This window comes from Vulpes lagopus, chromosome 9, assembly GCF_018345385.1.
Source record: "Vulpes lagopus strain Blue_001 chromosome 9, ASM1834538v1, whole genome shotgun sequence".
Lineage (NCBI taxonomy): Eukaryota > Metazoa > Chordata > Mammalia > Carnivora > Canidae > Vulpes > Vulpes lagopus.
Window position 1 is genome coordinate 54,223,987 of NC_054832.1, and position 27,064 is coordinate 54,251,050.

At 35.8% G+C, this 27,064-nt stretch overlaps 1 protein-coding gene, 1 non-coding gene and 1 pseudogene across 2 annotated transcripts in view; 2 read left to right on the plus strand and 1 right to left on the minus strand.

The window, feature by feature from the left end:
* Positions 1 to 27,064, minus strand: part of PKIA (cAMP-dependent protein kinase inhibitor alpha) — a 98,160-nt gene that overhangs the window by 49,084 nt on the left and 22,012 nt on the right. The window lies entirely within an intron of this gene.
* LOC121499221 lies at positions 11,836 to 12,017 on the plus strand (annotated as a pseudogene).
* LOC121499177 lies at positions 23,245 to 23,350 on the plus strand. The gene has a single exon (XR_005990025.1). It is a non-coding gene; the product is annotated as a U6 spliceosomal RNA (small nuclear RNA).

Here is a 27,064-nt window from a genome sequence, read left to right on the forward strand (position 1 = left end):
TCCCTCTGCCTGTGTCTCTGCCTCTCTCTCTCTCTCTCTGCGTCTCTCATAAATAAATAAATAAATAAATAAATAAATAATCTTAAAAGAATAATAATTAATATTATAATAGTGTTTGGATCCAGAAGAAATATTCATTACCCCATTTAATGTAAATTATTAGATAATATTTGATTGAGTTTTAGGAATTTGGTAACAGCTCTGTATCCCTTCCCTAAAAATAAACAAATAACTTCACAGCATTTTGCATGTAATTCCAGGGCTTTGTTAATATAAAAATGAACCAAAATCTTTAGTTGGCACAAACAATTCATAAATATTGTTATAGGGGAACTATAGTTGTTCTTGAAACACAGACTACCATCCTAGAGAAAGACAAGAAACATTTTAATGTCAAAATTTGAGTCAAAACTGAGTTTGCAGAATGGTACTTCCACTAGGTCACAGTTTAACCAAGATTAAAATTCCTGACCTGACTGTCCCCATCACAGGCTTGAAAATCTGGCAGGTAATCAAATGCAACCAGTAGCTGAAAAGCCTCAATTGCTTGTCTATAAAATGGGCATGTTAATACCATTCTGATAAGAGAACTTTGAAGATTAAATAAGAAAGCACAAGTAAACTCTCCTAGCACCTAACAGCCAAGATATAAACCTTTCAGCTCTTTCATTTCTTTTTCCTTCTTGCTTTACTCATATTCCTTCCTTGCCTTTTTTTCTCATTTTGTTTCATGTTCCACAATGGTGAAGTCATTGTAATGCTTTTACTCTGATAATGTCATATAATTTCTAGCATAATAAACAAAGAAAGCCTAAGAAATGATTGAGGTAAATAGTAAAATTATTAACCTCATTTGTCCAGAAATATATCTATTTAATTCTCCTTTACTAGCTGTTTGTCATCCATGGGCACAAATTGGATGTGTATCAAATATATTAAAACTCTAGTTTTAATTATCCCTGGTGCCATTTGGGGTTCCATTTATATACTATATAGCTATCCAAAAACTAAACTATCATTTCTTATCCTCTTCTGTTTTAATACCCTAAAACATGTGTTCTAATTAATGGTTATATTGGCATTACATTCATTCCTCTTTGCTTTTTCTCTGATTATAACAGGTACTACCTGACAAGTTAATAACATGGGGTTTCTGAATACAAGGAAGGTCAAAGAAGAAAATAGGATGAGTAATGTAAGATATGACATATAGAACAAGTGGAGCTTTAGCAGTAACAAAACCAGTAAAATTATAGATAATTAATCAGAAGTCAGGAAAATTTTGTCATGTGTTGCCATTAATTGGCCAACTAGAGTAAACACAAACAATAAAAAGCAAAGAGTGGAAAAATCTATTGTTCCTGTCAACTTCTGCTTGTTATTAGAGCAATTATCTCCTAGTTTATGAAACGATAACAATTTATTGTCTGAATTTAAATGTCATCAGTGTAAGATGCAGAGATATATGATGCCTATTACACTTTTACTCATAAATTTAGTATTATAGCATCATATGTTCCACAGTAAAAAATAATTTAGAGGAAATGTAGAATTCATGCAAAATAAAATAATTTTTAAACTTAAGAAAAATTTAAAAAGATTGCTGACTATGTCTTGGCACACTTTCCTTTGTAGAATATGTTAGAGCCAGCCTTTTTTTTTTTTTTTTTTTCTGGTGATTAAGAGCTACTGTACTACAGAGAAAGCCCCTATTCATATTCATAATTATCAGGCAAATCAAGGAGCTGACTTGCTTAGAATTAGTAACTCCTTTCTTCTTCACTTCTTTTTTTTTTTTTTAAAGATTTTATTTATTTATTCATGAGAGACACAGAGAGAGAAAGGCAAAGACACAGGCAGAGGGAGAAGTAGGCTCCATGCAGGAAGCCCGACGTGGGACTCGATCCCAGGTCTCCAGGGTCATGCCCTCGGCCGAAGGAGGCGCTAAACCGCTGAGCCACCAGGGTGCCCCTCTTCTTCACTTCTTAACAAAGGAACATCTGACAAAAAATAAAATCCTACTTTTGTTAAAAAAATAGAAAATGATGGAATATCAGAAAATTAATTTAATTTTCACAAATAATGATCAATAACTACTAAATACTGGCCCGTGTACTTAAACAGTCTTCTTTTGTCATCTGTTTCTAAATATGAAATGCATCCATGTTCAGGAATCATTTCCAAGCAAATATGTTTTGTTTTGTTGTGGGGTTTTTTTTTTTTTTTTTGGTAACTGAATTACCATAATGAGTAGTAAGATCAATCTGTTTTAATTTACATAACTGCTAAATATAAAATAAAATTTAGAGATTTTTTCACTTCTTTATTTTAACTTTGTGATAAGATAAAGAAAACTGTACTTTCTATCATATTTTAGTTTTTGCTCAATTAATGCTACCCAAATCCTTGACAGGTAGTATTATCTCTCTGTGTTCTTTCAGAGCAATTTCCTTGCATACCAGTCCCATAGGAAAAAAAAAAAAAAAAACAATATCTTTAGGAGACCTTTCAAGGAAGTCATTGCTATTGATTCAGCTCTTAAATATGGCCCAATTTAGCAATAAAATGATGAAGTTTATAGCTTCTTCTCAGTGCATTAACTTTGCAAGGTTTAAATGTCTTTTCCTAGATGACAGAGATGGCTTCTATACAAACACATATGGATACACACACCTATCATTTGACATACTTTCCATCTGTAATTCCACACTGAATTTTCCTTGCCATTCACCAACACCAAGGCTAGTTTATCAAACTCCTTTTCCCTGCTAGCTAGTTTGTATTCAGGGGAACAGGGAATAATTCTTGTGTCCTTTAATTAATCTACATCTTATTTATGAACTAACAAGAAATTATTTTTTTTTACTGGTATTTTGATCCTTTCATACAATTACTTCTAACTATATATGGCTTGCAGGACTAGCCTTATGACTGGAGATACAAGAAAGAGCAGATGCCTAAAAACGTCTTCCCTTCTACTAACAGATGCTTGACAATCAAATCGCACCTGTTTATCTCCAAACCTCATCCTTAAATCTTTCTTTGCCCTTAAAATTCAAATACCCACCATACCTTAAGATCTTAGTCATTTTTTCCTTAGCCGGAATGATCGAAAGCAAATTCTGATGATGTGTAGGAGGGAAGAGAACTCGAGGGCATAGGGTTTCTGCAGAGGGTGTTAGGTAACAAAGGAGACAGAATGATAAATAGACTCACAGGGGAAAAACTCAGAAAGTGGGGCTTGATGAAACTTAAGCAAACATTGTAGTTTTGCCTCAGGTCTATTCTAATTAGACAAGGAAGTTCTGAAGGTGACTGCTATTCCTGTGTAAGAGTCTGCTTGAAAAGCATAAGTTATAAAATACTTTGTGGTCCTGTATATTACAGACACATTGTATAATGTGATTCAAACTGCAAGAAACAGGCACATTCCCATATGGCCTTGGCCGCACACCATTTCGTAACCTGCCCACTTTGAGCATCACAAAGTGCCTTGTAGAAATCGAGCTGATCTTATTTGAAATTTCTCATTTCCCAAATTGAAAGAATTTTTATTTGAAAATTAGTCTCTTTAAAAAGACCACAAAAAGACTGTAAAATTATTCATTGACAAGAACCTAATATTTACTACTGTAATATATTGTGTATAATTTATTGACTGTTTCTCCTAAGTATATATTTAAGTGTTCCATAATCTAAAAATTTTAATAGATGTAACTACAATATGATTCAACAGTATCATACAATAAAATCCTCTTAGAAAGATGGTGAAATCCTTTATTACAAAAAATGTCTCTATCTTATATCATTATTTCTGTATTAGTGGTATCTATATTTCCCAGCAGGTTGCTTTTCGTCCTGGTAAACTTCTCTCTCCTAAGTCACTTCCTTGAATCATGGATGAAGTACCAATTGCAGAGAATTTTCCATTCTGTTTATAATTTTAAAAATTTCAACTAACGGTGCAGAGTCTTCACTGACAATTTCTGTAGCTCTCTCTCTTCCTAATTTACTTGCTTCTTGTGTCAATATTAAGTTTCTGGATTTAAATGCGTAATGGTTTTCTAATATGTTCTCTGTTAAAAGCTTTCTTCTCCTTTAAAATTATTAGTAGAAGTGGTATTTTCATGGGAAGAAAAGAGTACCATCTCTACTGCTTGCTATCAGGATGAAACTACATCCTCAGTTGCATAATAGAAAACCTGGCTTGGCATCAACTGGTGGGATTAAAAACCACAGTTTCACTTCCTTGCACTTAAAATATTTACATCAATTTCTCTTTGTTTTGAAAATGGAATACAGGACCCAGTGTGGGTGTGGCCCGTGAATCTGCTTCTGTGACTCATCTTAGACTTGTCACTTCCAACTTCTTTATAAATATACTTTTTACCAATTACTGGGGGCCAGGTTTGGTTACTGCTGTTGGTTCTCAACAGTTTAATATTATGAGGCATCTCTTGAAACTATTTCTTTGCTATGTCTGCAAAGTAGCTCTCCCATACCCTTCCCCAACTCTTGTATTCTGCTGCCTATTTAAACTTAATGTCTGTAAATAGTCCACTGCATTTATTTTGTTGATGGACTGGCTATTTTCCAAGATTTTGTTGTTGACCTTGTCTGACTGTTTAAGGATGACCTTTTGGTGATGTTATAAAACTTCTTAAGAAAAGTAAACAGAGGTGCTCATCTAGGTGTCTTCTAAAACCTGCAAAAAACCCAGTAGTTTAAAAAACAGAATGGCTTTGGTATAGAAATCTGTGGCATATTTCATCTGCACCTGCAAGCTTTAAGCTTCCAGAACTAAAAATTAAGTCTGAAACATACAATCAGATACAAAGAAAAAGCAAAAAAGAAACCAATAATGTAATTTTTCTGCTGGATAGGTGAACAGTACTGAATGGATATGTGAACAGGACAGGCCTGCTACTTTTAATATTCTCATAAAGATGGTAACCAAATAACCAATCCAATAAAACAACCACTTTTTCCATGAGAAGAAGAATTAATAGACATGGATGTCAGGAGTATTATACCTGGCAAGAATTTTGAAGGTCTCCTTGTATAGAAGAAGAAGTTGAGGTATGGAATGGTTAAGTGACTTGTTGAAAGCAGAGGTCAGAGTAGGGTCAGACTTGGGATTTTCTGCCTCCCCATCCAGGAGACCTGACCTTATTCTTTGAGAGAATTTGCTGAGTGTTTATGCATTTACATCAAGAGAGCCCACATGTACCAGATTTGTTTTCATTGTTACCAGTAGAACCAAGTTAGCAGCTTTACAGGTTTTATAGTATAAAATTAGCCCAGTCAGTCAAACTAGTCAAAAATTAGTCAATCTAATATTTCCAAAGAGATAGTGCTTTGTCGGTTCTTTTGCTAAAAACTGTTAATGAGAATTAGATAATGTATGTTTGCAGGTGTATGTTCAAATTTAAAAGATAAGAATCGAATTTTTGAGGTTTTTTTGTCCAGTTGTATATGATGACATAAAAATAGAACACTTGTCGTTTAATCAAATATACTTGCAGTGTTTATTTTTATAAGCACCTTTATATATCTCTACGGTTTTAATGATAATTAGTGGGACAACACGGAAATATTATGTATTTTCAAGCTAACCCTGATTTTAAAAAAGTCTTTTTTAAGTATTCTAAATTATGTGAAGACTAGAAGTACTATTGCTTTATCTACTTTACAGAAAGTAGATGATGTTTAGCCTTGAAATAATGCTGCACCAATCTCAGGAAATAATTCTTAGATGAAAAACTCATTCTTGGGATGCCTGGTGGCTCAGCGGTTGGGCGCCTGCCTTTGACTCAGGTCATGATCCCGGGATCTGGGATTGATCCCCACGTTGGGCTCCCTGCAAAGAGTCTGCTTCTCCCTCTGCCTATGTCTCTGCCTATCTCTCTTTCTCTCTATGTGTCTCTCATGAATATATAAATAAATCTTTAAAAAAAAAAAAAGAAAAAAAGAAAAACTCATTCTCCTCATTGTCTTATCTTTTCACAAAAATTTAGTTCAAAGAACCTGCCTTTTTAAGATTTCGATCACTTTTCACCATTGTTTCCATGCCTTTTCACGTTAAGGTTGCCTGATCCTGTTGCTAAGCAACCTTGCATTCTTATTGGGGCTTAATGATGTACTTACAATTATTTTAAATATACCCATTTGTATATAGTTTCTTTAAGAATATCCTGATACTTTTGTCTAAGAGGCTTTTGTATAATATCAATGAGGGTTCCTCATTGCAATTCATAGTTCAATAGGAATATAAATGATAGAATAGTGTTTTCCAGAAGATTTGGAAGAATGCCAAGAGTACACTGGAAAAGCACTAGATCTTACTTTTTCCCAGTATGCTTTTTTTTAGAACAGGGTAAAATCAGTGAGATGACAAGGAATTCACAAAGGATTTCAAAGAAACATAAAGAAGATGTTCCTTTTATTGACTAGATTAAATTATTGTTTTTCTTCTTACCCCAAATTCTGAAGAAAAATTGTGTAAATCTATATTATTTTGAAAAAATAAGTTCCATATAATCCTGACATGTAAGTCTGACATGGGTATTTGAATTTGATCAGGCTTTCAGATCAAACTGAATTATTAACTAAATTCTCTTCACCTGTTTGCTCTTGTCCCAGACCTTCCTCTTCATTCAGAAATATCCAGATGGGACTGGCATCAGCAGCCTTAATATTTCCCATACTGATATGTAGGGAGATATAAGGGGACTACCAGCACATCTCTAGCATATAGTTAGAGTTAACATATAGTGCTCCCAATGTGTATCTGAAAAAAACAAAAAAAGATTTTTCTTTTAAACCATCTTTTTCAGTTATAATAGAATCGAAGAAACAAAGATACTTTGTTACTGAAGAATCATAGAGAATGTTCTAAGTACAAGAGAAAAGCCCCACTAATGACAACCCAATAATACATAGCTGACAGTGCTGCCAAGAGACAGTCTCCTGTGGTGACATCACCTTCACAAGTTTCTTGGAGGGTACCCCAAACATCATCTGTTTTCTTTATAACTTTCCTGTCTCTAGCATTTAAAGATACATCTACTACTGTGTTAATTCTATTTCTATTTCGAGGATGATCCCTTCTTAGGAGTGTAACCTAATATACAAAGTTTAAAGTGCTGATTATTTGCCCCTTCTTCTAAAACTTTAAATTATTATAATTTAAGTTTATTATTAAATGGCCTCTCTAGATGTCAGTTTCCTTACTTATAAAGTGAGGCTTGCAATGCTTTCCTTTCCCCTCAAAGGATTAAATCTGATATGCTAGCATGGTATCTACTATATGGTAAACATTCAATGTAAGCTCCCTTTCCTATTATTATCTTCATTGTGCGTGGCCCACTTCTGGTTTTCTAGGATTTACTAGAACAGTTCATACCTTCTAGGAATACATGGTTTCTGATCATCTTTCCTTACAACCTTCAGTTTTACCAAACTAAAGGCTCTTAATTCTTTTGTAATTAATTCCTACATTCTTATTTCCCAGCTCAGCTACTTTTCTGAATTTTTTAGAATTCAGTTTATTTTAGCAGGCATCAATTGAGGTACTATAAAGTGAGGTAACATTACAGTATGTCCTGAGATTACAAATGTAATCAGGATCCCTATCCTCATGAGGTTTATAGTCTAGTGTCAAACAGTAGTAAAGAGACAAAAAAATGTAATTCTTGGATTTTGGCAAGATGGTTCCCCTGTGAGAACACATAAGTGAAACAACTAAATCAGATTCAGGAGGATGGGAGATTAGGAGAGCTTTCTGTTCTTCTAGGCTTTCTAGAATTGACAAACAGATCTATATCTGTATTCCAAGTTTAGATTGACCTACCAGCCTTAACATTTCCTCTCAGCTTGACTAAACTTTAGACAGGTTTCTTCCTGACTAAAGGACCCTAACCTCTCCTTATGTAAAACATTTGCTTTAGAAAACTTGCAACTGTAAATTCTTTCTCTGTCCTTTTGAGTTGTAAATCTTCTTTTTCATTTTTTAAAGATTTTATTTATTTATTCATGAGACACAGAGAGAGGGAGAGAAGAGAGAGAGAAAGAAAGAGAGAGAGAAAGAGAGGCAGAGGGCAGAGACACAGGCAGAGGGAGAAGCAGGCTCCATGCAGGGAGCCTGGTGTGGGACTCGATCCCAGGGCCCCAGGATCACACCCTGGGCCGAAGGCGGCGCTAAACCACTGAGCCATCCGGGCTGCCCATTCTTTTTCTTTTTTTAAAAGATTTTATTTATATTTTTGAGAGAGAGTGAGTGAGAGGGAGGAAGTGTGCAAGTGAGGGGCAGAGGCAAAGGGAGAGTGAGAAGCAGACTCCCCGCTGAGCAGGGAGCCAAGGGGACTGAATCCCAGGACCCTGAGATCATGACCTGAGGGAAAGGCAGACACTTAACCAACTGAGCCACCCAGGCACCCCAAGAGATGTAAATCTAACATCTTGACAGTTTTACAACCGAGGAATATCTTTCTCAATGACCTGGGAGCCATATATTTGAAACATTATCAAGAAAGATAGCACCCCCATTCTCTGTGGGACAGTAAGAGTCTACTTCAATAAGTGCCAGTTAGAAAACACAGATGGAGTGCCCCTGACCGATCTCCCCACTTGGTGTCCTCCAGTACTATTCCACTAGTTCACCCCAGCACTGAAAAACTCTCTTGCCTTTTGTTTCAGCAGAGTTGAGTCCAATGTCTCCCCCACTGCAGTAGTCTTGAATAAATGTTTCCTTGCCTATTTAATTTTGTCCTTTGATAGGATGCATCTAAGTCTTGTACAAGGGGGAAAAGTTGATTTTTACCCAATGTTCTACTCATTGATATCTAGGATTTAATCTTTGTAATTGCTGATTAAAATAGGCCACCATGTCAATGTCTAGAGCACTCTAAACTCTCACCAGCAATAAATGAAATCCCAGAGAGAGTTCACTACATTCTAAATGTAACGAGAATTATTTTCCCAAAAATATATGTCTTTATATCTATGCACAACATGTGCCTTTGCTTCAAAGAGACTCTGAGCAAGCTAAAATATTCATATTCTTCCTAATAGCTGTATACTCATTCTTTTGGTATTTCAATGATTTCAAAGGATCAGAACAGAATCATGAGCAAATTTGGGAGCATCATTCACCATCAATAAATTACTCAGCAAGCACTCTACCTGCTGTACTTTCCATGAAGCTCACTATAGAATCAACTGAGACACTAACCTCTCATACATTGAGGAAATTTCAGATATTTGATAGTTTTAGCCAAAGTTTTGAATTCTAAAATGCATGGATATTTCTAAATCAATTGTAATAAATTATAAATTATCTTCAACAACTATTGCATAATAAAATTTTCTAAAGATTGCTGTGGAAATTAAGCTTAAGTTTAAATTTAATTTTAAGGTAAATAAAAATATTTACTCCATTTTGGTACCTTTTTATCATTATAAAATTTATAAAACCAGTTTTTTTCTAATGTGCACATTTGTTATACCAGCTTTTTCTCTTTCCAAAAAAAAAAAAAGTGTTACTAATATAATGGCATATCATACAACATATGGTACCTTAGAATTAAAGAAATATAGGAGAATGACTCTGACTACCTCTCCATGCTACATGCAAATTCATAACTCCAAACTTTCTCAGACATTTTTTTTTCTTCTAAAGATTTATTTATTTATTTGAGAGAAAGCTAGCACTTGCAAGCAGAGGGGAAGAGCAGAGGGAGAGGGAAGAGAGTCCCAATTAGAGTCCATGCTAAGCACAGCCCAATGGGGGCTCGAGCTCATGACTCTGAGATCAGGACCTGAACTGAAACCAAGAGTTAAGTCGCTTCACTGAGTGTGCCACCCAGGAACCCCTCTTGGTCAGTTTTTTAAAAAGATGCCAGTCATCTAACTCACACAAACACTCATAAACATATATCTTTCTTATTGGAGAACAAGCTTGGTGTAAATAAGTGGTAATTAAAGGTAATGTGTTAATTTTATGTAGTTATAATTTACAATACAGTAGAAATGTAGTTTTAATATAAAGATGTATATCTTTTCCAAATATATGGGAGACTCATATAACTACCGCACAATGTGTATATTTGTCCTTTAGGTTTAGAATACACTTTACTACTTTAATGAGTTGAGTCTATATCTTATAATCATACCTTTGCCTTTATAGTATAATGTAGATTCAGAGTCTTTGGTGGGAAACATATCCCATGAATTATAATAGTATCATTAGTGGAAAATGCAATATTATTTTAAGATATAATAGCATGAAACTAGGACAGATTTTCACCAAAAGAAAGGAGTTGCATATATTTGGCCCTTATTGTCAGGCCTATTTCTCCCTGGTAATTGCCCAGTCTTCATGTACACATTACAGTGCAGTGCTCTTAAGGAAATCCAGCATTCTTTGCTCTATAATCTTTTCTTCCCACAAAATACTTGACAAACATAGCTATTAGCTCTATGTGAAGTGGTTGTATATATCAAAATTTCTTCACAAGCTCACTTAACCAAGATACCAAATAATTTATCCAGATTCCAAAACAAATCAGTTGAAGAGCTAAGTGTGCAAAAAAATCCCATAATACCCTAGATTCCAACAATGAGATGTAGTTTTTATTAATTTTATACCACTTAGCAAGCTCAGATTGGGTCTTCTTTTTTTAAAGATTTTATTTATTTATTTGAGATAGAGAGGAAGAGGGAATATGAGCTGGAGATAGAGGGAAAAAGAATCTGAAGCAGACTCCATGCTGAGCGCAGAGACCAATGAAGGGTCAATCCCACAATCAGGAGATCATGACTTGCGCTGAAACCAGGAGTTGGCCTTTTAACCACTGAGCCACTCTGATGGCCCCAAGTTGGGTCTTTATGTTAAGTATCTTTAACTAACAAATGCTTAAGAGCACACTTTAAATGCATTACACCATGAGACCATGATAGGAAATGCATTAGGAATATAGCCAAAGGGAAAAAAGTCACTCACATATGCCCTGACTGTTTTCTGCTAAAGGGAGAATCTCATCTCCATAACAAGGTTATTAATGTGTGATATATTTCTTTTTTTTTAAGATTTTATTTATTTATTCATAGACACGGGGAGAGAGAGAGATAGAGAGAGAGGCAGAAACACAGGCAGAGGGGAGAGGGAGAAGCAGGCTCCATGCAGGGAGCCCGCCACGGGACTCATCCCGGGCCTCCAGGACCACACCCCAGGCTGCAGACGGCGCCAAACCGTTGCGCCACCGGGGCTGCCCTGTGTGATATATTTCTGATAGAAAGTTCTTATCTTTGAGAAAGATCATTAAACATTATATTTATGCAGTTTAACCTTTCTTAAGATACACTTTTTGAAATAATACTTTGTTACCGTAATTGAGAAGTTTCAGCTATTTCTTTTTTTTTTTTTTTTAATTTTTATTTATTTATGATAGTCACAGAGAGAGAGAGAGAGAGGCAGAGACACAGGCAGAGGGAGAAGCAGGCTCCATGCACCGGGAGCCTGACGTGGGATTCGATCCCGGGTCTCCAGGATCGCGCCCTGGGCCAAAGGCAGGCGCTAAACCGCTGCGCCACCCAGGGATCCCCAGTTTCAGCTATTTCAAAGCTATTTATCTCAATATTCATGTAAGATACTTAATGAAAACATTTTATTAATAATTTTATGAATATATTTAACAACTTAATATTAGAAATTTAGAAAAGAAAACAACTTAATATTAGAAATTTAGAAAAGAAATAGGACAATAAAGGTGCTTCTGGTTTAAACTGAATATAAGTAAATTGGACAAAGTATGTTGCTGTTTAGTAAGTTAAAGAAGCTTTGCGCAGTGGCAGTATTGTAGCCAATGAGGTTTATCCAAGGCACAATTATTGCTAGTATGTTAAAGAAATTAAATTTAGACGTCCCTCATTCTTTTAACACATTTTATAAATCCATTCAGATTAATCTGGAAAACTTCTTCAGGAGGTTTACTAATATTTGAAGGTAGAACACTTTTTTTTATTGTTTGGCTGATTTTTTAAAAGAGCAACTAGGGCAAGATTATGTAAATCAAACTGGTGCAAACAACATCCTGGCTAGTCCACATCAGTCACTTTCCTAAATTTCAAGGTTATTAATTACTCAACTTATCTTTCGACTTTAATTTTAGAAAGCCTCAAATTAGCAACAAGTTTTATCTGAGTCAAAGCAGTCAGGGCTTTACAGGATGATTTGTTAGATTAATTTTTCCTCAATCAAAACAGACGATTAAGCTACATTAATTTACTACAGAGAAGTCATATATTCTTCAGTGAATAAAGGCTTCCCTTCTCTGCTCCTGATGGCCATCTGTGTGCAAAACTTAACAATATTAGTTCAACTCTTATTTTTTTTTCCTGATTCAGAACTTCAGTATAAATGATGATTAGCTACATGACTAACAGGACAGGAAGCTCCTCAAACATTTTTTTAAACTCACTAACAGAATCTTTTGTATCAAGCAGCAGCTCACTAAGTAAGTGTTGAATGAGTGGATAGATCCCATTCATACACAATCATAATAACTAAATACTTCTTTAAAAATCTGAGGTTTAATTTTGTGGTCAAGTACTAAAAGATGGGGCAGCCCCAGTGGCTCAGCAGTTTAGCGCCACCTTCAGCCCGGGGTGTGATCCTGGGGACCAGGGATCAAGTCCCACATCGGGCTCCCTGCATGGAGCCTGCTTCTCCCTCTGCCTGTGTCTCTGCCTTTCTCCCTCTCTCTCTGTGTCTCATGAATAAAGAAATAAAATCTTAAAAAAAAAAGTACTAAAATATGAAGTAGAAGTCAGTACTTTCATTTATTTATAACATGACCTCTGTCTTCAGTAGATGGTTAAAAAGGTTAGTGTTACCAGTGGCTTCACAAAACATACTAAATGGGTTAGAAGAACCAAGATATTTATGGTATATATTTAATTGGTTTGAGAACTGAATGAACAGGTATTAATTCTAAGGACAATCTAGTGCCAGCTTCAGTAATGAGGCCTAAACTGCACAGGTTTCAAACTCAGACCCACACCTTGTTCATTTTGGCTCACTTAATGCTTCTTGATGCTGCTACACAGGCCCTTATTTTGAGAAACAGGTGATTTAACTATGTATATGTATTTTTTTATGTTGCATAGAAAGCTAGACACTCATTTTGTATGTGATATGAGAAATATGATATTTAAGGTATATTGCTATTTATGATAAACTCTGATTTACATATGTTTACCTCAACTGAAAAAAATGCTAATTAATTATCCTCTTTAATGTAATTACTAACAATCTCTTCTTCCTTAACTATATGGCCCTGTATCTAGGCAACATATTTGTAAGATCCCAAAGTTATCACCACGGGAGTATGCCATCAAAGAAACAGATTTTCCAAGTGAAGTCAAGTAACCACTCATGGTTTTAGCATGACCAAAAAATTAGTAATTTTACTGCATTAGTTGCTATACAAAGCCATGGATTTCATTAGCTATTCAGGAAATCTTCAAAACACAACATGGCTAGGAGGCTGGGCCAGCTTTTGCAAATTACAGCAAACCTTCATAAAATAATCTACGGGGCATTCTTGATCTAAACCCAAACAGAATGGGATTAAATAATAAATCTTTCAGGAAGCTTGGACATGGAAAAGATTTGTCACTTAAGATGGCAATTCAGCTTAACAACTGAGGCAATGAGACTGACTGAATATACCCTTTCCAAGAAAGTAGTTAAAACAATTTCTGTTGATGGTAACAGTATTTCCATAGGCTTCTGTTTCCAGAGGTAATATATAGTATTGAAGCAGAACACTGAAAACATATAACCAAGTCTTCATAAAGAATTGGAAAAATACATCAAATCTCTCTTGAGAAGAACTAAGCTTTTTTAAATTAAAAATAACCATTATTTTCATGATAAAATTATAATCTTATTAATATTTTATTATTAAATAATTATTATTTGCAGGGAAGACAGACTGGCATCACATCAGCATTTTACTACTAAAATGTAATCAGTATACACAATATATACACTGAGGATTCCCACTTTTGATCTTAAGGTTATGCCAGTTTATCACAATTTTTAGTAAAACTCATTTTCAAACTTATTGTATCTCACTATATCAGAACTATTTCAAAAGGGATCTTGTTAGGCATCTCCATAAAAAAAAAAAAATCCAAGCCATGCTTTTTCGATGAAATCTTTGGAGGTTGCTATGACAATGGTATTTCTAGCTTAGCTCACAATTCATATTCTTTAGTTCTTAGTAAAGTAACCTGGTTCTGCTTCTTGGTATCATTTTCTAAGATTCTGAAAGATAGTCCCAAAAGTTTTCTCCAGAGATTGGGATTGGGAATTATTAAATGCTGAACTTAAAAAAAATAATTTCTATATATAAACTACTAACACTGAAACAGGAAGATAATAAAAAATCTCCCTACAAACAAGAGTCCAGGGCCGGATGGCTTCTCAGGGCAATTCTACCAAACCTGTAAAGACTTAATACCCATACTTCTGAAACTGTCCCAAAAAACATAAATGGAAGGAAAACTTTCAAACTCATTCTATGAGGCCAGCATTACCTTGATCCCAAAACCAGAGAAAGACCCCCTATGAAGAATTACAGACCAATATCCCCGATAAACATGCAAGCAGAAACTTTCACCAACATACTGGCTAATGGGATCCAACAGTACATTAAAAGTATTATTCACCAAAACCAAGTGAGATTTATTCCTGGTCTGCAGGGGTGGTTCAACACCTGCAAATCACTCAACGTGATGTTCCACATAAGGTCCAGAAGGTTAAGAACCTTGTGATCCTCTCAATGGATGCAGAAAAAGCATTTAACAAATACAGAATCCTTTTTGATTAAAAATTTTAAAACAAAACAAAACAAAACACAAAATTCTCCACAATATAGGGAAACAGGAAACATACCTCAACATCATAAAAGCCAAAGAGGAAAGACCCACAGCCAATATCATCTTCAAAGGGGAAAATGGAGAGCTTTCTCCTAAGGTCAGGAACATAACAAGGATGGCCACTCTCACCACTTTGTCCAACATAGTACTGGAAGTCCTAGCCTCAGTGATCAGACAACAACAACAAAATAAATAAAATGTGTCCAAATCAGCAAAGAAGAAGTTAAACTTTCACTCTTCTCAAACGACATGATACTTTATGTAGAAAACCCAAAAGACTCCATCAAAAAATTCCTAGAACTGATAAAGAAATTCAGCAAATTTGTAGGATATAAATTAATGCAAGACGCTTGTTGCATTTCTATAGAGTAACAATGAAGGAGCAGAAAGAGAAACCAAGGAATTGATCCATTTACAATTGCACCAAAACCTGTAAGATACCTAGGAATAAACCTAACCAAAAAGCTAACAGACCTGTACTCTGAAAACTATGGAACACTTCAGAAAGAAATTGAGGAAGATACAAAGAAACTGAAAAACATTTCATGATCACGGACTGGAAGAACAAATATTGTTTAAATGTCTATGCTACTCAAAACAATCTACACATTCAATGCAGTCCCTATCAAAATACCACCAGTATTTTTCACAGAGCTAAAACAAACCATTCTAAAATTTGTATGGAACCAGAAAGGACCCCAAATGGCCAAAGTAATGTTGAAAAAGAAAACCAAAGGGGCGCCTTGGTGGCTCAGTTGATTAAGCATCTGCCTTCACCTCAGGTCATGATCTCAGGGTCCTGGGATTGAGCCCCACCTGGGGCTTCCTGCTCAGCTGTATTATAGAGCTGTCATCATCAAGACAGTATGGTATTGGCACAAAAACAGATACACAGATCAATGGAACAGAACAGGGATCCTTGGGTGGCTCAGCGGTTAAGCATCTGCCTTCAGCCCAGGGCGTGATCCTGGAGTCCCAGGATCAAGTCCCATGTCAGGCTCCGGGCATGGAGCCTGTTTCTCCCTCTGCCTGTGTCTCCGCCTCTTTCTCTCTCTTTCTCTCGCGAATAAATAAATAAATAATCTTTTAAAAAATGGAACAGAACAGAGAACTCAGAAGTGCACCTTCAATTCTATGGCCAACTAACCTTTGACAAAGCAAGAAAGAATATCAAATGGAAAAAAAAGTCTCTTCAGCAAATGGTGTTGGGAAATTTGAACAGCCACATGCAGAAGAATGAAACTGGACCACTTTCTTATACCATACACAAAAATAAACTCAAAATGGATGAAAGACCTAAAGGTAAGGCAGGTATCTACCAAAATCCTAGAGGAGAATACAGGCAGCAACCTCTTTGACTGTGGCCGCAGCACCTTACTGCTTAGACACATCTCCAGAGGCAAGGGAAACAAAAGAAAAAATGAACTATTGGACTTCATCAGGATAAAATGCTTTTGCACAGAAAGGGAACAATCAACAAAACTAAAAGGCAACCTAGGGAATGGGAGAAGATATTCATAAATGATACATCTGTTAAAGGACTAGTATCCAAAATCTATAAAGAACTTACCAAAATCAACACTCAAAAACAAAGAGTCCAGTTAAGAAATGGGGAAAAGACATGAACAGACATTTCCAAAGAAGACAAAAAATGTCCAACACACATAAAAACATGCTTCACATCACTTGTCACCAGGGAAATACAATCAAAATCACAATGAGCTACCACCTTACACCAGTAAGAATGGCCAAAATTAGCAACTCAGGAAACAACAGATGCTGGCAAGGATGCAGAGAAAGGGGAACCCTCTTACTGTTGGTAGGAATGCCATCTGGCGCAGCCACTTTGGAAAACAGTATGGCAGCTCCTCAAAAAGTTAAAAATAGAATTACCCTAAAACCCACCAATTGCATTACTAGGTATTTTTCCAAAGGATACAAACATAGTGATTTGAAGGTGCACATGCACCCCAATGATGTTATGAGCACTAAGTGTTATATGCAACTAATGAATCCATAAATTCTGTCTCTGAGACTAATATACTACTATATGTTAATTGAATTTAAATAAAAAATTTAAAATATAATTTCTATTTCATTCAATAGTGAAAGCATTTTCCATAGTATATAGTTTGGGGGAATTATTCTAATATTAAAGAATATATGGCATTTAGCAGATATAATCCACATTTAATTTAATATGTTCCTTATTTAATTTGTGCTTTTTAATTTGTGCTCATTCCCCACCCCCTTTTAACAGGGGAAATTCACAAGTAATATTGTTATGAATATCCATTTTTCTTCTAAGGAATTGTTTCTTTAGTACAATTTAATAAGACTGAGACAAGGGTTATGATTTTTTTGTCTATTTATAGTATTTATAAAAATGTAAAGTTGAATGTGTATAGATGAGGCATATATAGTATCCTGTTTCCACTGCCTTCCCTCAGTCCACATGGCACATTTACATCATTTGTGTGACCGTTGAAAGCATTCAACTTTTTGACTCCTGAAGTACAGGGTCAAAGGTATAAGTATTTCTATGACTTTCAATACCTATTATCATTTAACTCCTCAAAACCAATTTTACCTATACTTATTTTATTTTATTTTATTTTATTTTATTTTATTTTATTTTATTTTATTTTATAAGTAAACTCTATGCCAAACATGAGGCTCCAAATCACAACCTTGAAATCGAGAGTTGTGTGCTCTACGGACTGAGCCAGGCAGGTGCCCTCAATTATACCTATATTTCAATATCATCAACTTTCATTTATTTGAATGCTTTCTACATGCTAGGTGCTGTTTAGGCACTGGGGACACAATGATGAAATAAGACAATGAACAGGGAGTTAAATGAGGTGTGATATAATAGAAGTTGGAATAGGGTGCCAGCGGAACTCATGAGAAGAGTAGAAACCAGCCTTCTCCAAATAGGGTCACTACATGGGAAAGGGATAGCAGGCAGATGAAATATGGAGGAAGGGAGAATACCACAAACAATGGCCTAGAAAATACAAAGCAAAGCACATCTTAAGTATCATGAGAATATAGAAGGTGAGGTTAGTGTTGAAAGACTTGAATATATAAGAATATATATATATATATATATATATATATATGTATATATGCCAGTTTTATAATTACATAATCATCTTTAGGTGTCATTTAATATTTGTCTAATGTATTAACATGTTATAATAATGTTTTCAATACGCACTGCATCTGAGAATATCAAATTCCTGGCATAATCAAACAAATAAAAAGTGGCACACAGATTAGGAAACTCAGTACCACTTGAAAGAAGACAGGCTTCTGTGGTTTAACAGCAGCATGGGCCTATGTGTAGAAGAAGAGGAGTTGTTGGAACTGTAGCAATAGGTGGGAACAGTTGAAGTACCTAAAGTGCCAGGGTATGAAGTTTATTTTGGATTTTTCAATGGTCACTGAAATGACAGAGAAATGTTAGAGGAAACAAAACCATAATGAAAATTAACACTGATTCTCTTAATTAAAGCTAAATTCAGAATGTTCTGGAAACAATCTCCAAGTAATTGAAGGAGGAAAACCACATTCATAAAGAAATTTTCTCATTCTGATTATCACTGGCACCCCCATACCAACCTTTAGGCCTAAATCCTAACACTTTTGTGAAGGTATAGTCAAAACAGAACCATCTCATTTTGTTTCACTTTAGTACAAATTATACAGAAGAAACATTGAAAGAATTTATGAAATGATAAGAGAGTGCAAGAGTGTGAGAAATATATAGAGTTTTGTTTACAAAGAACTAGTTTATTCTTTATAGATCATTGTTAACCTAGAGTCCATGGAACTTCACACTGGACTCCATGCATTTGTTAACCTATGAAATAATATGTAAGACATTGTGTGCATTTGTATAGTCTATGTATAAAGGATGGAAGAGGGCCTTTACAAATAGATAGAAAAGAAATTCTTGCTGTTGTCTATTATGCAAGCCAAAGCAGATGGGACAATTTGGCAGAAACAATACTATAAGGGATATAAACCGTTTGGTCCAAGTGCACAGCTGTCTGGTTTGTGTTGAAAGAGTTATGTTACATTATTCAAAAATAAATTTTATAATGTCTGGAACAAGAGTTCTTTCCCCAGTGTTCAAGACACAGAGGGTTTCTGAGAATCTCTTTGAAATCACACTCAAAATTCTGTGCAAATGTATATGTGTATGTACATTTTCTGAGAAATCATCAAAAGGTTCATAAACCCTTCAATGACACTTTCTCATTCCATTTCTGTGCTGGATCTCCCATTTCTGAAGGTAGAGATTCCAGTTCCTGAGACCTTGGGTGTAATTCAGCAGGTGGTGAGGGCACCCTCTCCAACATTCTGCATCTCTGAAGTGTCCATAAGCAAAGCAAGCAGCCATCTAATTATGAATATCATTCCTCATGATTGTTATTACTGTATTTTAGAAGGTTAACAGATGGGGAAGAAATGGTAAAGAGGTAGACAAGAGACTATTATAAGGGCCAAAGTTTAAAGTAACAGAATTTAAATTATGATGGTGTAAGTGGGGATACAAAAGCAAGGATGAGAAGGAGGGATGACTTGATATTTGATATTGTTAAAAAAGAAACAGCACACCTAAAATGGAGTCACTTGGGCTAAGCCCCATGTCGGTAAACCAAGACTTAATATCTACCTAACCTGACTGCAGTTCCGACCTCTCTTGGGAATATAATCTTAACCAGTGAGTCTGAAATTTCCAGGCCAGCACTAGTGAGGTAATCCACTCTGCCTTCCCCCAAAGGAATGTGACTCTGCCTGAAATAACCCTTCCTTTTGTTCATGATTTCCCTGCTCTATCTCTTTCTGCATTTAAAAGTCTTTCCATTCCAGCAGCTCTTAAAGTTACCTTCTATTTGTTACTTGGGATCCTGCCTGATTCATGGCTTGCTGAATAAAGCCAATTGGAGCTTCACATTTTCTAAGTTGTATTTTGTTTTTAACAGCACATACCACAGCATTTTTTTAAACCCAAGTTGTCATTTAGTGTTTGGAAAACAAATTGTTTTTTAAAATTGTCACTAACGGGGAAAAGAAGGAAACCAGAGATGGTGTATAATAGGAATATAATATATTTTGGAAAAAAGCAGACTACAAATTTTAATATTAGCCATACATTAATTTGCAGAACAGATAGGAGCTGGACTTCTATATTACTAATGCTTACAATATATGAATTTCTGGTTACCTCAAGTTCATTAGACTTCTGATTATTGTTGCACTGGAGTCCTGGAAGTTTGAATTTTGAGATATGGAATAAAAATGAGGTCATGGCATAGATAACTAGAGATGATGAAACTATAAAAATGATAAGGAGCTTGACGAGCCCTAGCTGACCTCATTCAGAAAGTGTAAGTGGGCACTGTTTCTGGAAGATATAGGAGTGGCTTGAACAGAGAGAGGGTCAATATTACTTACTGACATTCAATTCAAATTAGGGGAGGACAGAGGATGTAGAATAATAATCAGAAAGTGACATAAATGTAAGAAGCCGACTGGCTTTCTTTCACTAGAGATAGAGAAAGCTAAATTTCTGGTGGAAATGTTAGGGGAGGGCAGTCCCGGTGGCTCAGCGGTTTAGCGCCGCCTTCAGCCCAGGGTGTGATCCTGGAGACCTCGGATGAGTCCCACGTTGGGCTCCCTGCATGGAGCCTGCTTCTCCCTCTGCCTGTGTCTCTGCCTCTCTCTCTCTGTGCCTCTCATTGAGAATAAATAAATAAAATAGTTTTTTTTTTAAAAAAGGAAATGTTAGAGGAATCATTTGAAAAATCCAAATTTCAATTGAACTGAAGAGATCAGAAAATATTAAGAATAAAGAAAATTTAGTTTATCCATGGGGAACATGGAAGTTTGAGTTAGTAAAAACTAGTGTTAAAACATGTCTTTGCCATGCATCATTTGAATAATTCTAAACTAACCAGAAAAAAATATGAACTATAATTCACATTAAGTCAATGTTGAGGAAAGTGATATATTTATGTAAAGTTTAATACAGTTGGTAATTTCCAATACTTTATTTAAAGTTCACATTAAAACATATAGAAAAAATTACAAAAATATCTACCCATTTAAAAGAAAGCAATGTTATGCTTTCTTAAAAAGTCCTGAAAACAGGGTGCTTGGGTGGCTCAGTCGGTTAAGTTTCTGCCTTCAGCTCAGGTCATGATGCCAGGATCCTGCAATTAACCCTGCATTACATCGGGCTCCCTGCTCAGTAGGGAGCCTGCTTCTCCCTCTCCCTCTGCCTGCCACACCTTCTGCTTCTACTCTCTCTCTGTCAAATAAACAAAATCTTGAAAGAAAAAAATGTCCTGAGAGTGAAAGACAAAAAAAAAAAAAATGAAATGTAAATTATTCACTGAGGTTTCTGAAGTAGTTAGAAACTTTTGAATCAAAAGGAGATTATGGGGATCCCTGGGTGGCGCAGCGGTTTGGCACCTGCCTTTGGCCCAGGGCGCGATCCTGGAGACCCGGGATTTAATCCCACGTCGGGGTCCGGTGCATGGAGCCTGCTTCTCCCTCTGCCTGTGTCTCTGCCTCTCTCTCTCTCTCTCTCTCTCTCTCTCTCTCTCTCTCTCTGTGACTGTCATAAATAAATTAAAAAATTAAAAAAGAAAAAGGAGATTATGTTTGGGGCACCTGGCTGGCTCAGTTGGTAAAGTATGTGACTCTTGATCTCGGGGTCATAATTTCAAGCCCCATGTTGGACATAGACCTTACTTAAAAAAAACAAAAGTCGAGAGAGATTATGTTTAACAAGGATATGTTACTGTTTAATGTAATGGTTAAAGAAATAGAAAGGTTCCGTGGAGATACTTTTCCATGAAACTTTCCGCTCTGGCAGCTGTTGAACAAAAGGGAGCCAGCATTTGCCACTCATTTCCCTTGAATAGGGGTTAACTTCTTCCAACAGGATTAAACTTCATGGTTAAGAGCATGAGGTTGAACCCTTTGTGCTTGAATCTTAGAACTGCCCACTTGCTAACTGTACATCTTTTGACAAATTACTTATCTTCTCTAAGTCTCCTTATTTTTATTTGTAAAATGTAAGCACTACTTATGAGAGTTATATGCCACTGAAAAATTAATTAGTATGCATTTAAGTTCTCAATAAATTATGACTAGGAATATTATTTGTCATCAGGAATTTGGGAAGTTAGATGGAGATAGTAGATGGATTCATAGGGGAAATGCAAGAATCCACAAATGTTGAGGTCAGGCTGAATTAATTGGGTTAGAATGAACCATTTCAAGAAAGGTAACAACTGAAAGGTGTTCTCCTTCCCTTTCAGTTGCCAGAAAAAAAAAAAAAAAAGAGGTAAGATTAATGGGAAGGAGAGAAGAGGTTGAAAACTTGTAAATGATTTATTTCTTTTCTTTAAATTTAATATAATCTTGGGATGCCTCTGCCTTTGGCTCAGGGCGTGATCCTGGAGACCCAGAATCAAGACCCACATTGGGCTTCCTGCATGGAGCCTGCTTCTCCCTCTGCCTACGTCTCAACCTCTCTCTCTGTGTCTCTTATGAATAAATAAATAAAATCTTTAATTAAAAAATTTTTAATATAATTTTAATTCTTTTAGGAAGGGCCCAATCTCTCCAGTTTGCCACAGCCGTCTTCCTTCTCTCTTACCTGTAATCTGGCCAAATTTGCTAGGCCCTATGGACATTTGAGTAGTGGAAGTGTATTTGAAATGTTTTACACATAAAAACAGAAGAAACTTAAATACTACCTTCCAAAAGAGATGCAGTGTGTCTGTGGGTCTATTTGTTCAACATCTCTCTTAACAAATCAGCTAGAGCTTCAAAGATAAGAATTCTCATCCTTTCTGACACTTGTTTGGGGCAAGGACAGTAGCAGTTGTAGCAGAGAAATCTCAGACTCAAGTAGTAAGACAACCTACCAATAACCACAAGGACCTCCATTACTATTTCTTACTGTCCTCCTACTATTAGAGCTTTCAAAGAATTGATTTATACCCTTTCATTGCCTTTTTCATTCAATCCTTCCATGTATCTCCCACAATCAGATTTACATTTTTTACTTCATTTTCTTCTGTGAGATTATAATTGCAAAAATGAAGTGAACTTGGTTCGTTGTTCTCATTTCTTGACTCCAATGAACTATGAAACCAGTAAATAGTTTTTTCCTCTTTCTCTCATCCAGCAATCCACCCTGTAGGGTATGAAATCCTACAATGTGTAAAACAAAATTGTTCTCTTACAACATATTGAATTGTGTACATAGTGCTCGCTTTGGCAGCACATATACTAAAATTGGAACAACACAGAGAAGATTAGCATAGCCCTACAAAAGGATGAATTGTGTACATATAAATCTTCACATTCACTATAGGTATATAATATTCATTTGTTATTCTTTATCTGTTTATTATATTCATTTATATATATATAAAATGAATGTGAAAATTAATTTTATCTTTAAAAATTTAAACCCTCCAGGTAACAAATATTTTTGTCTTTGTGAGCTATCTAGGTCTCTAGTGAATATTCTTCTTTTTTTTCTTCTTCTTTTCTTACAACTGTCTAAAAACATAATAACCATTCTTAGCTCAAGCATGGATTTGGCCTGGAGGCCATAACTTATTTACTTGTGCTTTAAAATAACTGATTCAGCTTACATTGAGGTAGAGTTCTCATTAGAACTAGCCTTCTGAGAAAGGAACTGCTGTAATTATTTTCTCAATTTCTTATCATATACAGACTTTCTTTAATATAGCAAAAATGTTACTGTTGAGAAAACTATTTGCTTTGCCTATTAGTTGATCTCACCAACCTTTTCCTCCACATTTTTTATGCTATGTTTAATCAACTTAAATTATTCACAGTTGATTTCTAGGGCTACCAATAGACCACCTCTGCCTTTTGATAACACTGACTCACCTTATTTCCCTGGGCTTTTTTTTTTAATTTTTGTTTAAAATTTATTTATTTATGATAGTCACAGAGTGAGAGAGAGAGAGGCAGAGACATAGGCAGAGGGAGAAGCAGGCTCCATGCACTGGGAGCCCGACATGGGATTCGATCCCCGGTCTCCAGGATCACGCCCTGGGCCAAAGGCAGGCGCTAAACCACTGCGCCACCCAGGGATCCCTTCCCTGGGCTTTTTTTTTTTTTTTTTTTTTTTTTTGGTCTATCATTGTTTGCTTCAGATTTCCCATATTTAAGTGTCTTGTTAACATTATGCATAATACACTCATAGAAGAAAGAGATGAAACACCTTTCTGCCAAGGCAAACACTCTCATTCACAATGCACAGTTGTTTCTTCTCAATTGTATGCAGGATCTGTCTGCTGGCATGGGTCATTACCATCTTCAAAGATGTAAGACTAAGATATATACCATCTGAACATCTCCAAATTCTGCCTATCTTCCAGGCTGTAAACTTTAGAACAAGATTTGACTCTTATGCATCTATTATGGTCTGAATGTCTGTGTTCCCACCAAATTCATATGTCAAAATCCTAATGTCCAATGTGATATAGCATTAGTAGATGGGGCCTTTGGGAGTTGAAGTCATGAGGGTAAAACCATCGCAGATGGGATTAGTGTCTTATAAAGGAGGCTCCAGAGAAATCCTCTGCCCTTTCTACCAAATGAGGACATTAAGGAGAAGGTGACAGCTTATGAGCTCCAAAGAGGACCCTCAACATAAGATGACCATGTTGGCACCTTGATCCTGGACTTTCCAGTCTCCAGAACTGTGAGCAACACATTTCTGTTGTTTAGAAACCACCCAGTTGGTGGTATTTTGTTGAAGCAGCAAAATCAGACTAAGAATCTTTCTCCCCTTAGGGGAATAGTTTCTAAACCAATTACATAGTAAAATTAATGTTTACCTCATCACACACCAAGTGATGTCTGATGAGGTAAAGTCCAGAAACAGATTTTCTGAAGAGTTTTATCATGATCTATTGCCACATACCTGAAAGATTCACTTTCATTAGTATTAGAAGCAGTGGTTTTCTTCATGGCGGTGCAGATTCCAGCATCTTACTACCCCTATCTAAATGAGCCTGAATGCCTCTTTCCTTGTCCTTGTTTGGGAATTACTCTAGTTTAAGACTTTGCTTAGTTGATCTTCTGACTGGTTATTGTCATAAGTATCTATTCTCTTGAGCATTCCTTGTTAGTCTGATATCCCAGGGCAATTTTAGGAGTGTAGAGTAACAAAGAGTATCTTATCATGATGAGGGGAAATAAAGGAAGATTATTGTTCATTCATTCAACATTTACGAGTAGTTCCATGTGCCAGGCATTTAGGCATTGTGCTTTTGATGCTAGAAATAGTGAACAGATCCTGTTTTCAAGTGGTTCATAGTAAAACTGGCATGACTTTCTACTAGACAGACAATATAATGAGTAGGTGAAGTCCCAGAATAAGGGTTACAATTAGAAAGGGGACACATGATAAACAAGTTTATCATGAATTACTTTTTGAGAAGAGGACATCTGATTTATTTTAAAGAAAACATAGGAATGTGAAAAACAACAAAAATGTTCAGAAATGAACATTCAGGGTAATAACATGCATGAGCAATGGTGCTTCTAAAGAACTGCCAATAGTTAAGTAAAACTGAAGTGTAAGAGCCACCTGAGTAAGTAACACAAGAGATACCAAATTTGTAGTGGATAATCTACTGTAAGAATATATCATCTTTCAGGGAACTTGGCTGGCTCAGTCAGTAGACCAACTTGACTCTTAATCTCAAGGTTGTGAGTTTAAGCCCTGCGTTGGGTGTAGAGATCATTTAAATAAATAAAACTTTAAAAAATGTCACCTTTCATTCTAGAAATATGTACTGAGTGGCTCTGACATGCAAGTGATTGTCGTAGGTCTGCAGTGAAAAACCAAGACCTTACCATCATGGAATCTGCATTCTAGCTGTGAAGAAGACAATAAATAAACCACTAGTAAACTATATTGTCTGTCAGATGGAGACAAATATCTGGAGAAAAAGTTTATCAGGGATGAGATAAGAGCATGTGTATATTAATGTGTGCAAGGGTAAATGTTGCACTTGGATGTTCATGTGCAAAAGTTCTTTTTTATAGGATGATCAAGCCTTCACTAATGAAGTGGCTTTTGAGCAGAGACTTGAGGGTAGTTTTATCCTGTTATTATATCTTCTATTATAATATTCTAGTTGTACACATATGGACTGTTTTTTTTGTTGTTGTTTTTTTTAATTTTTCTTTATTTATGATAGTCATACAGAGAGAGAGGGAGAGAGGCAGAGACAAAGGCAGAGGGAGAAGCAGGCTCCATGCACCGGGAACCCGACGTGGGATTCGATCCCGGGTCTCCAGGATCGCGCCCTGGGCCAAAGGCAGGCGCCAAACCGCTGCACCACCCAGGGATCCTTGGACTGTTTTTATAGAACATTTCTAGCAGATAAAATTGTAAATGCAAGGTCCTTTGAATGGGAGAATGCTGTGTTTTGAAAGCACAGCCAGGAGGCTGGCGTTCCTGGTGTGGAAACCTTAAAAAGAATAGTGGATAAAGTGGAAAGCTGATGGCAGTGGAGGTGGTACAGATTAGACAGGGCTTTTTAGAGAGTCTCTTTAAGTACTTGTACCCTTGTAGCTCCTTCTCTCTTAGAGACAAGGAAATGTCTAGCCCCAGGCACTAAAGAACAGGTATTTGGTATTTTTAACTAAATACTTAAGATTAAAAGCTGAAAATCTTCATGGAAAGATTTTGCTAAATTTTTATAACTTTTTTTTAAACTACATCAGAGTAATAGATAATAAATCCAAGGAATTTTCAATGTAAGTAAAAGTACCATCAGGATTTATGTGTTTTTTGTTTTGTTTTGTTTTGTCTTATTTTTTTTAATAACAGAGAAAGTACCATTACTACTTTGCACCTGAGAAAATTGGAGCAAAGAGAGGTAAAATGCCTTCTTAAACTATAAACCTGGGTTTAAGAGTGGGAAAAGTAGTGCTGTACAGGCTGCCCTAGGCCAATCACCCACTCAGAGGACAGCCGTTTACTTTCAATGGACTCCCCAGGGCAGGAGCAATTATCTTCCCAACCTCTTGG